The sequence below is a fragment of the Nylanderia fulva genome, unplaced genomic scaffold, assembly GCF_048542155.1.
Source record: "Nylanderia fulva isolate GAGA-0341 unplaced genomic scaffold, ASM4854215v1 Scaffold20, whole genome shotgun sequence".
NCBI classification, from domain to species: Eukaryota; Metazoa; Arthropoda; class Insecta; order Hymenoptera; family Formicidae; genus Nylanderia; species Nylanderia fulva.
Genome location: NW_028190264.1, coordinates 439310 through 454818, shown reverse-complemented (window position 1 = coordinate 454818; position 15509 = coordinate 439310). Strand labels below are relative to the sequence as shown.

At 29.5% G+C, this 15509-nt stretch overlaps 1 protein-coding gene across 5 annotated transcripts in view; it reads right to left on the bottom strand.

Moving 5' to 3' along the window:
- The window catches only part of LOC114944082 (uncharacterized), a 118620-nt gene that overhangs the window by 41051 nt on the left and 62060 nt on the right, over nt 1-15509 (bottom strand). For 2 of the 5 annotated variants that reach the window (XM_085482278.1, XM_029319825.2), the window contains exon 1: nt 11467-11950. The exons of the other annotated variants lie outside the window; for them this stretch is intronic. The gene's annotated coding sequence lies outside the window, so the exon portion shown is untranslated. Of the gene's footprint in view, nt 1-11466; nt 11951-15509 lie in introns of those variants that run through there. 5 annotated transcript variants of the gene reach the window in all.

Below are 15509 nucleotides of genomic sequence, written 5' to 3'. Positions count from 1 at the left end.
CTTTCTTAAATTAAAATAAATCGAACATTAATGAAATCTCTCGCTGAATTCCATCGAGTATTGAATCAATTTTCTCTCTCAGCCAAAATGTCATCCTATGGAACAATTGTAAATTCACAGAATGATTTGTGAAAGCCCCTCGAGAGTTAAGGACCCTAAGCGACCGCCTATCGATAAATCTGCCATTGAGCGAGTGCGAGTGTATAGTACGCGCGTTACTTTCCATTTATAAGCCACTTGACACAAATCGACATGTAACGCTTTAAAGATTCAGGACGACAGCGTATCGAATCGCCTATAATGCAGAGAACGAGCGAAACTATATATGTATAGATATACGTAGAGAGATACGGAAATCTCGCTGCTGCTATTTGCGATAATATTTAACGGTATAGAGTTTTTCGGCCTCGGCAAATATATTTTTTTTCCAGGTCAAGTCTTATCGATTTATTTGTATCGTGACTTTTAGAATTTTATATATTCGACATTACACAGAGAGAATTTTCTCTTAGAATTTATCATGGGACAATGGATTAGTTTTCAGGCCTAAAAGTTTATCATTTTTTCGTTAAACTATAACTAAAAAATATTACTTATCATAGATAAAATTTAGTAATGTAGTCCATTTTTCTCGTGAAGAATTTTATACGAGTTTCTCTGATTAATATTTATCGCAATAAAAAATTATATTAATACCTACCACAATACAATAATTTACTACCCTGAAAAAGAAAAACTATTGAACTCAAATAAATATTTACTTAAATAGTTCCATTTACACATTTGTTTGAAACAAATAAATATTTATCTGTTTTGAAAAAGAATTTCTTATATCAAATAAATATTTTTCACAGCAGATCAATATTGTTTCAAATTAGTTTCAAAAAATGATGTATAAAATAGTATTGAAAGAAAATATTTATTTGAATAATTAAATAATTTTTTTCAGTATGTGTACATAATAAAATAAACTGAATATTTTATATCTTATTGTGATAAATATTAAATATTTTTAAATATTTTTATCGTGGTAAAATATTTAATCAGAGAAACTCATAAAATTTTTCCTATACCATATTGTCCTAAGAAAAAATTCTTTCTGCGCAGCTTCTAAGTAATCGTTACAGCTGTCTCGAAAATAAAGCGACAAAATAGATAGTATAAAGAAAACATGTCTAATTTTCAATGTCTTTTTGTCCTGTATCAACTTGAAGCCGGTGTGATATCTTTAATGAGAAAGGAAGCGGCAAACTTTTAACCGAAACAAATTTTAATAACATTGTCATCGAGACAAATTTGATATCGATTCTCCCTCGGCGAAACTATCGAAGCGAGTCTGTCGCAACGTGTCCTCTTTCAGAACTTTTCCAACTTTTCACATTTCAGAGTGTTACGTATTTCTTAGCAACGATTTCTTATCTCGAAATCTTTTGTCGAAGAACATACCTGAAGACCAGGGTGTCTAGCAAATCAGTCAAGGAAATCTAGAAAACCGGGCATTGTCAGGGAATTTTATAAATCTGGAATTGTCAGGGAAAAGTGAGAGAATTTTACTATTTATCTGGACTTTTTCACATTATTCTACATTTGACTCAATAATTTGACATTTTTTATTAAATAAATGCTAATTTTCTGTGTTGTCAAAAATCGATTCATCTAGCGTGTTCGTTAATTTATATTTTCCTCGTCGTGCTATTTTATTTCAATGTTTTATATATTTCAAAATATAATATTGCTCAAAAATTATAATATTGTTCAAGAACTTCATTTTAATTCATTTTTTAATTAAAAATTTAATACATTAATTTTATTAAAAATGTTTCGTTTAAAAGTTTTGTTGTAATATTAGATATCATTAAATATATTAAAATATATGTATTATAATTTGTGAAAATATATTAAAAATAAAATTTGATTATCGTACATAATGCAAATTGTAATTGATTTAAATTTTTGTATTTTTTTTTAAATTTTCTTTTCATTGTTAACAAAAATATCTCAAAATTTCATGATTTGACATTTAATTGATTTATATATTTGGAAAAAGTAATACTAAAAAATCAGGGAAAAAATTAATTTCTGGTTTTAGAAAATCTGTAAAAGTCAGGGAATTTTTTTCATTGAGTCTGCTGGACCTGAAGGACCCATAGTGAGAGAAACAACTTGGCAACGTCATCATTTGTGATTAAAAATTATTTTTTGACAACTCTAACTCTGCGGAGTCTGACTAAAAAAATCATTTCGTTAAGTCAAAAAATTGAACCCAAAATGCCGAAAGAGCACCTGTCACTCAATTGTCATCTGATAGAAAAGTGGAGCACTTACTGTAGCCCCACACATCTCCGAGAAAATTGCAGTTATTTCGGTCGCTTATCAGAGTCCGAGGTTGCTGTCTCGCTTTCATTCTCCTCGATATTCAACGTTCGAATAATCCATAACTTTCCCGATTTCTTAATGGAAGGAGCGAATAAACCGAAGAACGCGGCAAGGAAATCGATACGAGGCCGAATTTATACTTTCCCTAAGAATGATGATGCAAAAGCAGTGTTGTGCTTAAATGATTTTAAAATTAGCTAGATAAAAATGAGATAAAAATATGAAAATTCATCTTGGATAAGATGAAAATGATTTTGTTTTAAATATATCTAGATAAAATTATATGGCAATTCATCTAGATAATAATTTTCAAGACTGCTTATATAAATACAGTTATAAAAAAAAGTAAATTATAAAAAAGATATAAAAAATATGTGTTCCTATTTTTATTTATAAATTTTTAATCAGAATTATTTAAAAATTATTTTAGATAATTTAGTAAAGATAATACTTTTTTTTCATCTTTAAGATGCAGATATAGATGATACATATTTTTATTATCTATATAAAGATAAGATGATGCCAAAGTTTCATCTATATAATTTTATTTAAATAACAGCAAACTGTGCAAAAGATGCGGGAAATGAAAGATGAATCGCGCGAAAAAGGGCTTCGCTGTCAAAAAGTCCGAAATCATTCGGATATTACGATTCGGCATCTCATCAGGATCGACATTAAAGAAGGAAGAGGTATCTTTTTTATGCGACCCGATAATTCTCCATCCTCATCCATAAAGTCGGAATATAAGCTCGTGATAATGAGCTCCATCTTATAGGAGCCGAAGAATGAAGTTACGTTGACATCGCTTCGTTGAAAGTCGCGGGCAACATTTCGCGACAAATGCTGTTAGAATTTCATCAAAATCCTTGTTAAAATTTCACCTTCTAATTGTATTCCTCTCGAATATAAATTGGATGGATTTCTCTTGGCGATTTAATGCAAGCAAATTTATCATTTCATCAAAATGTAGATCTATATATATTTTTTATCTTTAGTTTTTAGAATTTTTTTTATTATTTATTTGATCTGGTTATTTTATATATTTTTCTTGCACTATATCGAAGTAATTTGGATGTACACTGAAAACAAAATTTATTGAATTCGAATAAATATTTATTTCAATGCTGCCTAATAAATCATTTATTTGGTAAAAGAAAATTTTTCTAAAAACAGATCAAATATTTGTTTCAAATAAATCATTGATTAGGCAGTATTGAAATAAATATTTATCAATTTAATTATTTTTTTCCAGTGTATGGGAATATTAAAGTCACAGAAATTTTCTAAAAATGTTGCTCGCGCAAGATTCGAATATAAGCGTGCAAACAAACAGATGAATAATTCTTATTAAAAAATATTGCATTTTTCATATATTCATGATTTCTGTGAATGCCAGAAAGTAGAAATGTTTTAGCAATACTTGAGAGAAACTCGAAAGCGCGGCTCTAGAATTAATAACACAACGATGCTAACAAGATAAACTGGGACATAAAATAATCGCGTTCTGTCTGAATCGCGAATGTACTATTATTATTCGATTTCACAACTAAGAATAATACACAAGACGAGAGAGTTACTCCTAATTACTGCTTCACATTCCACATACATGCCCGATTCGTGTTTCACAGTATTAAACTCGCAATTACGCGTCAATATAAAAGTTGTATATAAATTTTAAACTTAGAATATATATATATATCTCGACCTAAAAAAACCCCCGGAATAAATAAAAACTCTCCAAAACACGGTTTAGAAAATACATTCGCGGCGGAAAATATTTGAAAAAAATTGTTACCTCTATATAAAGCGCGTTTGAAGCCACACACGGTGTACCACGTGCAAAAAAGCATTTGATGCAAATTATTATTACAAAGCCGCCGCGTTGTCTCTATCTCCGGTCGAGGAAAAAATGTATTAAAGTGACAAAATATTCTTCGTATATATATAAACGGTACACAACGAGAGGATGGAGGAGTTAAACGAGTTGGCGCGTTTACGGGGCGACAACTCGTACGTACGTAACGTTATATACCTACGGGGCGGCCGCAGAAGTGCATATCAATTTATGGAGATGAGAGGAAACGCGCGCGCGTCGTCTCGACGACGGATTTCGCGCGACATCGGCACGCGTTGATGGCCATCCAATTTGGCATGCAAAGCTCGCGCGGGCAAATTAGATTTCGCCCGATTAATTCGCGAAAACCCAAGTCGCGCCTCGGCCAAGTCGGTTTTCCCGGGGACGGGAATAAGGCCAGATCTACAGTAAGTCGTATATCGGAACGTAAGCGATGGTTCAATGAAAAGATTTCTTTTTCGAAAACAAAATTTCCTTATTCGACAATCGCTTATATCGATGGTCCTACTATGAAGAAATTTTGTTTTCCAAAAAGAAATTTTGTATTACACGTGCAGGCAAAGTGGCACTTTGTGTGCGTGTTTTCTGTGCGGAAAGCGGCCGATTTCCCACGCCGCCATCTAGCGGACGACGCGGTGAGTGAATAAGCCGCATTCAAAGCCATTGCCTACGGCTGAGCCGCGTTCAAAATCATTGTCCATGGCTGAAGCCGTAGGCAATGTATTGAACACGGCTATTCCCGCACCGTGCCGCCGCAAGATGGCGGCGTGCGATCGACTATTTCGCGCACAAAAAACGCGCACAAAGCCACTTTGCCTGCACTTGTAATACAAAATAGTATGTGTATCACGTGCGGATTGACAATTGGTCACGAGTGCGGGGGATTTCCGCACTTGATACACAATATACTATTCTCATTGGACCATCGCTTACGTTCCGACATCCGACTGCGACATACGACTTAGAGTAGACCTAAGACCCATTCTACAATAAGTCGTATGTTGCAATCGGATGTCGGAACGTAAGATGGTTCAATGAGAAAATTTCCTTTTCGAAAACAAAATTTCTTTTTGGAAAACAAAATTTCCTCATTGAACCATCGCTTACGTTCCGACATCAGACTGCGACATACGACATATTGTAGAACGGGTCTTAGATGTAACAAGATTCGACGAACGCGAAATTTAGACGGACGTGTCTGGGGTTTCCTGAACCCTGAATCGTGTCTCTAATGAAAGAAAGGGAGCTGGATAAATTATTGTGCATGGAACTTTCTGCTTTCTTTTCCGAGGTCTCTCCTAAGCTACTTCTTCTCGTCCGTGTATTTTTCTTTGACCCACTTCGGATCGATTCTTTCTTGGTGAAAATTTGATGACACCAGGTCTCTTCTCTCTCTGTCTCTTCTTTATCTAGCTGTCTATTGCGCGAATTCTTTCTTCTATATAAGATATGCGCCGAGCAGTTTCTCGCCATGGGATCGGGGATGAATTCAACAGGTTTTTATCGAGAGCTCGATTATTATGCAGTACGGATGCAGCTTAGGACGTCGTAATCCGTCAATTTCCATGCTACGTTAACGGCATGGCGAAGAGGATTAAAGTTAAAGACACCCCGGGGAAAAGTGCAGGTAACGTATAATGCTTTGAGCGATGCAAAGTCGATAAAGTCAAGTTAAAAGTATTTATTTTTGTAATGTAACTTTGTGTTTATAAGAAATTCTTTCATTTATTTTCTTAAGTATTCCCGAAATTTACGCCCTATAAGAGCTTCTTAAACCTCCTATACGAAAAAAAAAAAAAAAAAAAATTAACAACTATAGCTAAATTTTAGCTGTCTCATATTGCAACCTAAAATTTAATTATCATACCTAAATTTTAGCCATACAATTCCTCGTCAAACTGTAGTTAAAAATATTAATTATCATCGCTAAAATTCAGGTACACTGAAAAAAAATTGTTAACTTGACTAAATCTTCAACTAAATATTATTTTGTTAATTGAACATATTTATAAAAATATTTAAATTAAATATATTAAATTATATAACAAAATAATAATTTATAGTTGATAGGTTTAATCAACTTGACAAATTTTAACTATGGTAACTAATATTTTGAACTGTTTAATAGTTTAAGAGAATTCTAAAGCTAATTTTTCGCGCATTCAATCAAAGCGACCTAGTTTGAAATATCAAAGACATGAAACTGGATCCTCGAGTCAAAGCCTGTATCCTTATCTTCATTCAGACTAATCATTGATACAAGACCGACACATACTTCGTGCTTAACACACGTCTTAATACCTGACAGCGAGTCCGAGGCTCGCGAAACGTTCGTCGAACGCGTTAGTAGAGCGAGTTAACGAGCGAGTGGAGTCGGGTAAACGAGTTTTTAAGTGAAAATGTGCAATTCGCGGTATTCGTCGACGCAAACGCGTGTCGGCCACGTCGACTTGGAATGAATTAGACCGGAGCGGCTCTTTCGAGCGGCTCGGCTGTCGAGCGTGGAATTTACGATTCGTCTGTTGCACGTGGAGAAGCCGCACGGAGAGAGAACGAACGGTAATTTCGCGGGCAGCGGGATGCTTCCAAGGACGTTCCCTGTGGCGACCAAGTGCGATAGACCAAACAGGAAAATCAGATTCAACGACCGCTATTCGCAGCGCGCCATCACCTCTACGATATTCTTTCCGCGTTGAAAACATACATTATGTAGGCATCAGCGCGTTCTACGTTCTACAATCTTCTAAATCGCCACAAAAATATGCATAGGTCATTATAACTAAATTTCAGCTGTTCCTGCACAAAGAGAATTTTCTCTTAGAATTTACTCTAAAAATCATGATAATTTAAATAAAAATATTAATATATCTATCACAATATGTTCAATTAATTTTATTATGTATATATTTAGCTGTTCCTACACAAAGAGAATTTTCTCTTAGAATTTATCCTGAAAATCATGGTAATTAAATAAATATTAATATCTACCACAATAAAATATAAAATTATGGTAATTAAATAAATATTAATATCTACTACAATAAAATATAAAATACGTTCGATTAATTTTATTATGTACATATTTAGTTGTCCCTACACAAAGAGAATTTTCTCCTAGAATTTATCCTAAAAATGATGATAATTAAATTTAAAAAATATTAACCACAATAAGATATAAAATATGTTCGATTCATTTTATTATGCACATATTAATGTATATTTTTTAATGTGGTGAATATTAATCAGAGAAATTCTTATAAAATTTTTGCAAAATACTATATTTTTCTACGATTACCATAATTTTCAGGGAAAATTCTAAGATAAAATTCTCTCCGTGTATATTTACAACTTGAAATTTTGTTATCGAGCCTAAATTTTAGCTATGATAATTAATATTTTTAGCTATAGTTTGATGGAAAAGTCTCTGTTTAATTGCAGCTAAAAAATATTCGCTATCATAACTAGAATTTGGCATAACTAAATTTCAGGTATAATATAAGGATAACTAAAGTTTAGTTATTGTGGCCAATTTTTTCCCGTAGAAATACATATACAAAATATAAGAATTTTAATAGAAACGTATAATACGAACAAAAATAAATTTTATTGTTAATTTATATTTTATATAACGTGTGATAGTTTTTCTCTGAGCGATATTTCCGGCGAATTCTAAACGTTTCTTTCTGAATCGCCTCAAGTTTAGGAAAATAGGTTCGAAAAAAGTGGGTCAAAGCGTTTAGAGTATACGTGATGCAGTTTTACAAAAATTTGTTTCCGTTTAAGTTTTAAAATATTAAAACGATAATACAAATATATGTATTATGTGAAAACATCGAATCGATCTTTTTTTCTATTTTTACTGCAATATTTATATAATTTAAAACTTTTCTACTCGACTAATATTATACTTTATCATATTTATATATAATTAATAACATTATATCGATTATTAATTTTATATTGCAAAATTTACTATTTTCTCTCTCTTAATTATTATTTTTAGTGCTATTTTTCCTTGTGTAAATATATCGTTTTTAATTAATATTTTTTTAATAAAATCACGAGCGAGGATAAAATAATTCAGAGATGAAATTTATTGAGAAATATCAAACACGCTTCGTCTTTTTGACCCACTCGAGGAATTTTCTCCTTTAGCGTGCGCGGGAAAATAAAATTAAATTTTCGCGTGTGAAACGCGATCAATTTTGTATCATGCAAAATTATCCGACACGATTTATCCGCAGAGGTAGCACGCTCCGCAGGGAGAGACTAACTTGTCTCTCGTCCTTACTTCCTGGCTCATCAAAGTTGCACATATCGCGATTCAAGCTGCATCTCTCGGACGTACAAACTACGGAAATATAATCTTGCAACGCGCGACTCTGTGCGCGTTTCAGTTTCGTTTCCCGTGAATGCCAAGTTTGCCTTCAAAGTTCAACAGAGTACGTAAACAATAAGGATATAATTTTGTGAGCTTATATATCAAGTAACAAAAAGAATAGTTTCATTTTCCATTAAAATTGTTTTCAGACAAATTCTAATTACTAATGAATTATTTAAGACTGTTTGATTACACTTTAAAAATATTTGTTGGCTTGACTAAACCTTTCAACTAAATATTATTTTGTTAATTGAACATAAAAATATTTCAATTAAATGTGACATTAAATCTAACAAAACGTATATTTGATTTAAATATTAATATATGTTCAATTAACAAAATAGTGATTTAGTTGAAAGGTTTTTAGTCGAGTTAACAATTTTTTACAGTGTATATGTATTTTTTAATTTTACATGTTTAGCGAAATTATTATCAAGATTCCAATTAAATTATTTAAAAAATTATAATCAAATAAATTTAAATATAAAAAATCACACACATTTTTTTTATTTATACACTGAAAAGAATTGTTAGCTTAACTAAAATTTTCAACTAAATATCATTTTGTTAATTGAACATAAAAATGTTTAAATGAAATACAATATATAAAATTTAACAAAACGTATATTTGTTAAGCCAAAAATATTAACAAAATAGTGATTTAGTTGAAAGGTTTTTAGTCAAGTTAACAATTTTTTACAGTGCATTTTTTAATTTCACATGTTTAGCGAAATTATTATCAAGATTCCAATTAAATTATTTAAAAAATTATAATCAAATAAATTTAAATATAAAAAATCACACACATTTTTTTTATTTATACACTGAAAATAATTGTTAGCTTAACTAAAATTTTCAACTAAATATCATTTTGTTAATTGAACATAAAAATGTTTAAATAAAATACCAAATATATTAACAAAATAGTGATTTAGTTGAAAGGTTTAGTCAAACTAACAAATCTTTTTTTCTGTGTAATATAAAATAAAATAGATTAATATTCGTGTAAAAAAAAAAAAAAATGATAAAATACACTCAGAATTTATTCAGTAGATGCGCGATGTTAAAAAAAAAATCTTGGCATTCTGTCTTACAAAGAGAAGAGACTTGATTTAAAATAAATAGATTTATGTAAACGCGCGGGTAAGTATACTTTTATCTCGCAATCGCTATAAGAGATTTGATTTTATCTAAAGAATATCGTTCAAAGGAACGCTTCCTTAATTGCCTCGAGTGGCGTAATAACGATCTATCCGCAATAGATACTCGTGCATATAATGATAAGTATCATTACACGGCATAGCGGGTAAGCGATACGAAGAGATACGCTTTATACAGAATCGTAGCTTCCATCGAGCTTGATAAAGCTATTTCGATGATATAATTCCAAGTCCTGCATCAAGCTCGAGAGAGCTGTCTACCGCATGATAACGTAATTTCAAGTAGTGTAAATCCAAGTTGAGCCTCCGCGCATATATGTATATACGTGATAGTAATTTACATCGACAGCAAGTTATACACATGTAAAACGCACTGATGAATAATTTATGTAAACAACATCTGCATCCGTTTCGTAACAGAGCGTAACAGTCATTACAAAATAATGTGGAAATGAAAATTGTTATTAAAAATCGATGCAACGTATATATAACGTGAAAGCTCAATCTTTAAAGTTCTTCAAAATAGAGAGTCCGATGTTGCACTCTGAATCCATGAATTGAAAAAAAAATATATATATATATCGTTCGCTTCCTCCCTTTTAAATTGAAGTTTGTATACCAAGGGATTAAATACAATTTAGAAAATAGAATATTGCATTTGAAATGCAATTCGCTGCAACGATGCTCTTTCATCGAAGCGATATCTCAAAAAGTAACAAGGTTACTTTCTTGACTAGTTGTGAGAATACTGTAGTTTGAAAGTTTTTCAGGTTCATTTCACGTACAAACGAAAAGTAAAAAGGTCAAATGACGTTAAAAGAATTCAATTATTTCTTAGTTAGACGCTCCAATTTATATATAAATATCAAATACCGTTTATATTTCATTTTTCGACATCCAAATCAAATCGAAAGATTGAAATAAATTTAAGCGGAGCGTACAAAAAAATATTATTTTTTTAGACCTTTCCAATACTAAAAAAATTGTTAACTTGGCTAAACCTTTTTTTATTAATTGAACATATAAAAATATTTAAGTCAAATATAACATATTAAATCTAACACAAAAAAATATTCAAGTATTTTTTTAGACCTTCCTATCACTAAAAAAATTATTAACTTGGCTAAACCTTTTATTAATTGAACATATAAAAATATTTAAATCAAATATAACATATTAAATCTAACACAAAAAAAATGTTAACTTGGCTAAACCTTTTATTAATTGAACATATAAAAATATTTAAATCAAATATAACATTAAATCTAACACAAAACGTACATTTGACTTAAATACTAATATATATGTTCAATTAAAAAATTGGTAATTTAATTGAAAGGTTTAGTCTCAAATTAACAAATTTTTTCTTATATCAAATATTATTAATTTGAAATAAATGATTCATTCGATAGTATTGAAATAAATACTTATTCGAATGAAATAAATATTTTTGCCAGTGTACGTTCAACGATTTAAAAATTATAATTCGTTTAAATGTCAAAAAGATCCGTCTCACAATTATATATCCTTGAAAACAAATCTCATATGACATTTCATTATCCGATATCAGTATATAGGAAGCGAATTACAAAGAGCTTTTTCCCTTTTTACCCTACCTATACACTCCACTCTCCCTCCTTTACCCTGGCTGAATTCTCTATTGCAAACGTTAAGAGCTATACTTCGTTACTCACTCAGTAATGCGCTTATACGAGGTCTGCGCGAAGTCGATGAACTTGAAATTCTAAAAATAAATTCATTTCTAAAAACAAACCGCGGGTACGTTAAGTCGCGAGGACGAAGGATCTCGCTCGATTCGCCGGAAAATCAGCCGGTGAACACGTAGGAAAAATCTTCTATTGATATGGAGATTTTTATCGACGCAAAAAAACCTCGCAAAAAAAAAAATCACGATCACCGATAAAAAATTTCCGGGACACAAGATCCTCCTGGCTCAGAATTGAGATAGCGGCGCGATATTAGAATCTAAAATCATATCAGAGAAAGAAGGGATGATCTCGAATATTAATTCGAGAGAGGCTCGGGATTTAAGGGCGCGATAAATCGCCGCGCGAAGATTGCGGCCGATATCAATCGGTGCGAAACGCGAACTGTCAACTGTTGCCCGAACAGTAAGTACGGAGGAGCGGAGACACCGCGAATGCACCGCGGCCGCGCTCGTCGACGAACTGCGTGGCCGAGATAGCCGCGCCGCGCCACGCCGCGCATCGCGCAGCGCGCAACCACCCCTGCTGCCGGCCCCAAATCCGGCTTCCATCCCTTACACCGCGGTTACAACACACGCTTTTGTGCCTGCGCGCGTATGGGTGCGACCAAAAAGCACTCTTTCAAACGTAATTAGTATTTTTTTTTAATTATTTATCGCCAATCTTGGGAATATCTCGTAAATATGTAAATTTCATTTAAAAAATTTGTAAAGATGTAAACATGTAAATTGTGCGATCAAAGAGCATTTTTCAAAAGAAATTTATATATTTTTTGAAATAATTTAATAATTTTTATTGAATCTTGGAAATATAGCTTGTAAAGAAAATTTTACAAGAATTTACAAAATATTGTAAATATTTTGTAAAATTCATGTATCAAAATGTGAAGATGTAAATATGTAAATTGTGCGATCCAAGAGCATTTTTTAATTAGCATTTTTGTAAAATAATTTTATTATTTATCGCCAATCTTGGGAATATCTTGTAAATATGTAAATTTAATATAAAAATTGTAAAGATGTAAACATGTAAATTGTGCGATCAAACAGCATTTTTCAAAAGAAATTTATATATTTTTTGAAATAATTTAATAATTTTTATTGAATCTTGGAAATATAGCTTGTAAAGAAAATTTTACAAGAATTTACAAAATATTGTAAATATTTTGTAAAATTCATGTATCAAAATGTGAAGATGTAAATATGTAAATTGTGCGATCCAAGAGCATTTTTTAATTAGCATTTTTGTAAAATAATTTTATTATTTATCGCCAATTTTGAGAATATCTTGTAAATATGTAAATTTCATATAAAAATTGTAAAGATGTAAACATGTAAATTGTGCGATCAAAGAGCATGTTTCAAAAGAAATTTATATATTTTTTAAAATAATTTAATAATTTTTATTGAATCTTGGAATTATAGCTTGTAAAGAAAATTTTACAAGAATTTACAAAATATTGTAAATATTTTGTAAAATTCATGTATCAAAATGTGAAGATGTAAATATGTAAATTGTGCGATCCAAGAGCATTTTTTAATTAGCATTTTTGTAAAATAATTTTATTATTTATCGCCAATTTTGAGAATATCTTGTAAATATGTAAATTTCATATAAAAATTGTAAAGATGTAAACATGTAAATTGTGCGATCAAAGAGCATTTTTGAAAAGAAATTTATATATTTTTTGAAATAATTTAATAATTTTTATTGAATCTTGGAAATATAGCTTGTAAAGAAAATTACAAGAATTTACAAAATATTGTAAGTATTTTGTAAAATTCATGTATCAAAATGTGAAGATGTAAATATGTAAATTGTGCGATCCAAGATGCATTTTTTAATAGCATTTTTTGTAAATAATTTATTATTATCGCAATCTTGGAAATATATCTTGTAAATATGTAAAATTCATATATCAAAATTTAAAAATGTAAATATGTAAATTGTGCGATCAAAGTGCATTTTTTAAAAGAATATTTTTTAATAATTTAATAATTTATATTGAATTTTGGAAACATATCTTGTATAAATATGTGAATTTCATATATCAAAATGTAAAAATGTATAAATATGTGAAATACACATATCAAGATACGTAATTAGTTTACGTAAAATTAGTTTAATTATATATTTTTTTAATCATTTAATAACTTATTTTGGATCTTGTAAATATCTTCTAAATATGTGAAATTCAACATATCCTTCAAGATGCAAAAATAATTATCCGTAAAATTAGCTCAATTATAATTTTTTCTAAAACTTTAATAATTTATCTTAATAATCTTGTGAATATTTTGTAATGTAAAACTCATGTATCAAAATAAAAATACGTGAAGATATAAAGATGTGAATTTGTGAAATGCACATATCATCAAGATATGTAATTATACTTTAGATGTAAAATTACTCGATTATCATTTTTTTCAGTAATTTAATTTAGATTCTGTAAAGAGAAATCTCGTAAATATGTGAAATTCAGAAATACTTTCATCAAGATAAGTAAATAGTTTGCATATAAAATCATAATAGTTTACTTATAACTTTAATAATTTAATAATTTCAAATTTTTTAAATATCTTGTAAATAAGTGAAATTTAGAAACACATGTAATCAAGATTTAATTAATTTACACGTAAAATTAAGTCCATTATAATTTTAATAATTTAATTTGAAACTTATAAGATCTTGTAAACATGTGAAATTCAGAAATACATCATAAAAATACGTAATTGCATAATTAATTCGGTTATAATTTTTTTAATAATTTAACTCGAACCTTGTAAATAATTTGGATAAACATGTGAAATTAAAAAATGCATATAATCAAAATGCTTAATAATTTTACATGAACTAGCTCGATTATCGTATCTGAAAGGTCTAGTTTCGAAAAAGTTTAATAGTTTGTACGATAAAGTACAAAATGAATGAAGTTACAAGAATGAGACAACTTTTTAAAAATCGAGATTTCTCTTTCGAGGCACATATTTATAAATATAATAAATATTTATATCGATAAAAGAAATTTCAATTTTTTATAAATGGACTTGTCTTTTAAACAACTCTCATTTACTCTCATTTATTCATTTAGTTGCAAATTTAAATAAGCATGACATTATTAAGTCTTTTTTTCTTACATTTGACGAATCTTATTGTCTTTTGAATTTTCATTTCTCGTAATCGTTATTATTATCATTAATCGTCGTCTTTATCATAGTATATTCATCATTACATTCTTCCTTTCACCCTCTTTTCCACTTACTGCTCCACTTTCCTTAAATATCTGAAGTTCCTTAAGTAAATATCGTACCTCTTGGGAAATAACTTCTTTTTTCTCTTTTGTGAGGAAAGATGCATACTTGATATTGCTAGGTCTGATCTTATGAGAAAAAAAGTTTTAAATCTTGCAGTCTTGCATTCTACACCCTCTTTCGTTTTATATTTCGGAATTTCAGAGATTATTACGAAGAAATATTACGAGATTAAAACATTTATCACTTTGAATGCGAAGTTCAAAAGACATTTTTATGATAATCATAATTTCTCATTATGTCATGATCATAAATACGTAAATATTCTCATCTTTTATTTTTCCATTTTAAGAATTATATTATATCGTCAAAGTGGAGGTTTGTTAAAATTGGTACGCAAAATATAAACAATAATATTTCTGTTTTTTCAGTGTATCTATCACAATAAGATATAAAATATGTGTTCAATTAATTTTACTACACATATTTTTTATTGTAATAAATATTAATCAAAGAAACTCTTATAGAATTATTTCTATGTATTTTTTAATAAGTATTTTTAATAAGTTTTTTAATTAATATTTTTAATAAATAATATATGTTTAATTTCATTCAAATAAGTATAGGGGAATTTAAAAATAATTTTATTGCAGCTGATATCAGAGAAATTCTTATAAAATATAATTTTACTATGCACATAGTAATACTTTTTATTGTGATAAATATATTAATCAGAAAAACTCTTATAAAATACATTTT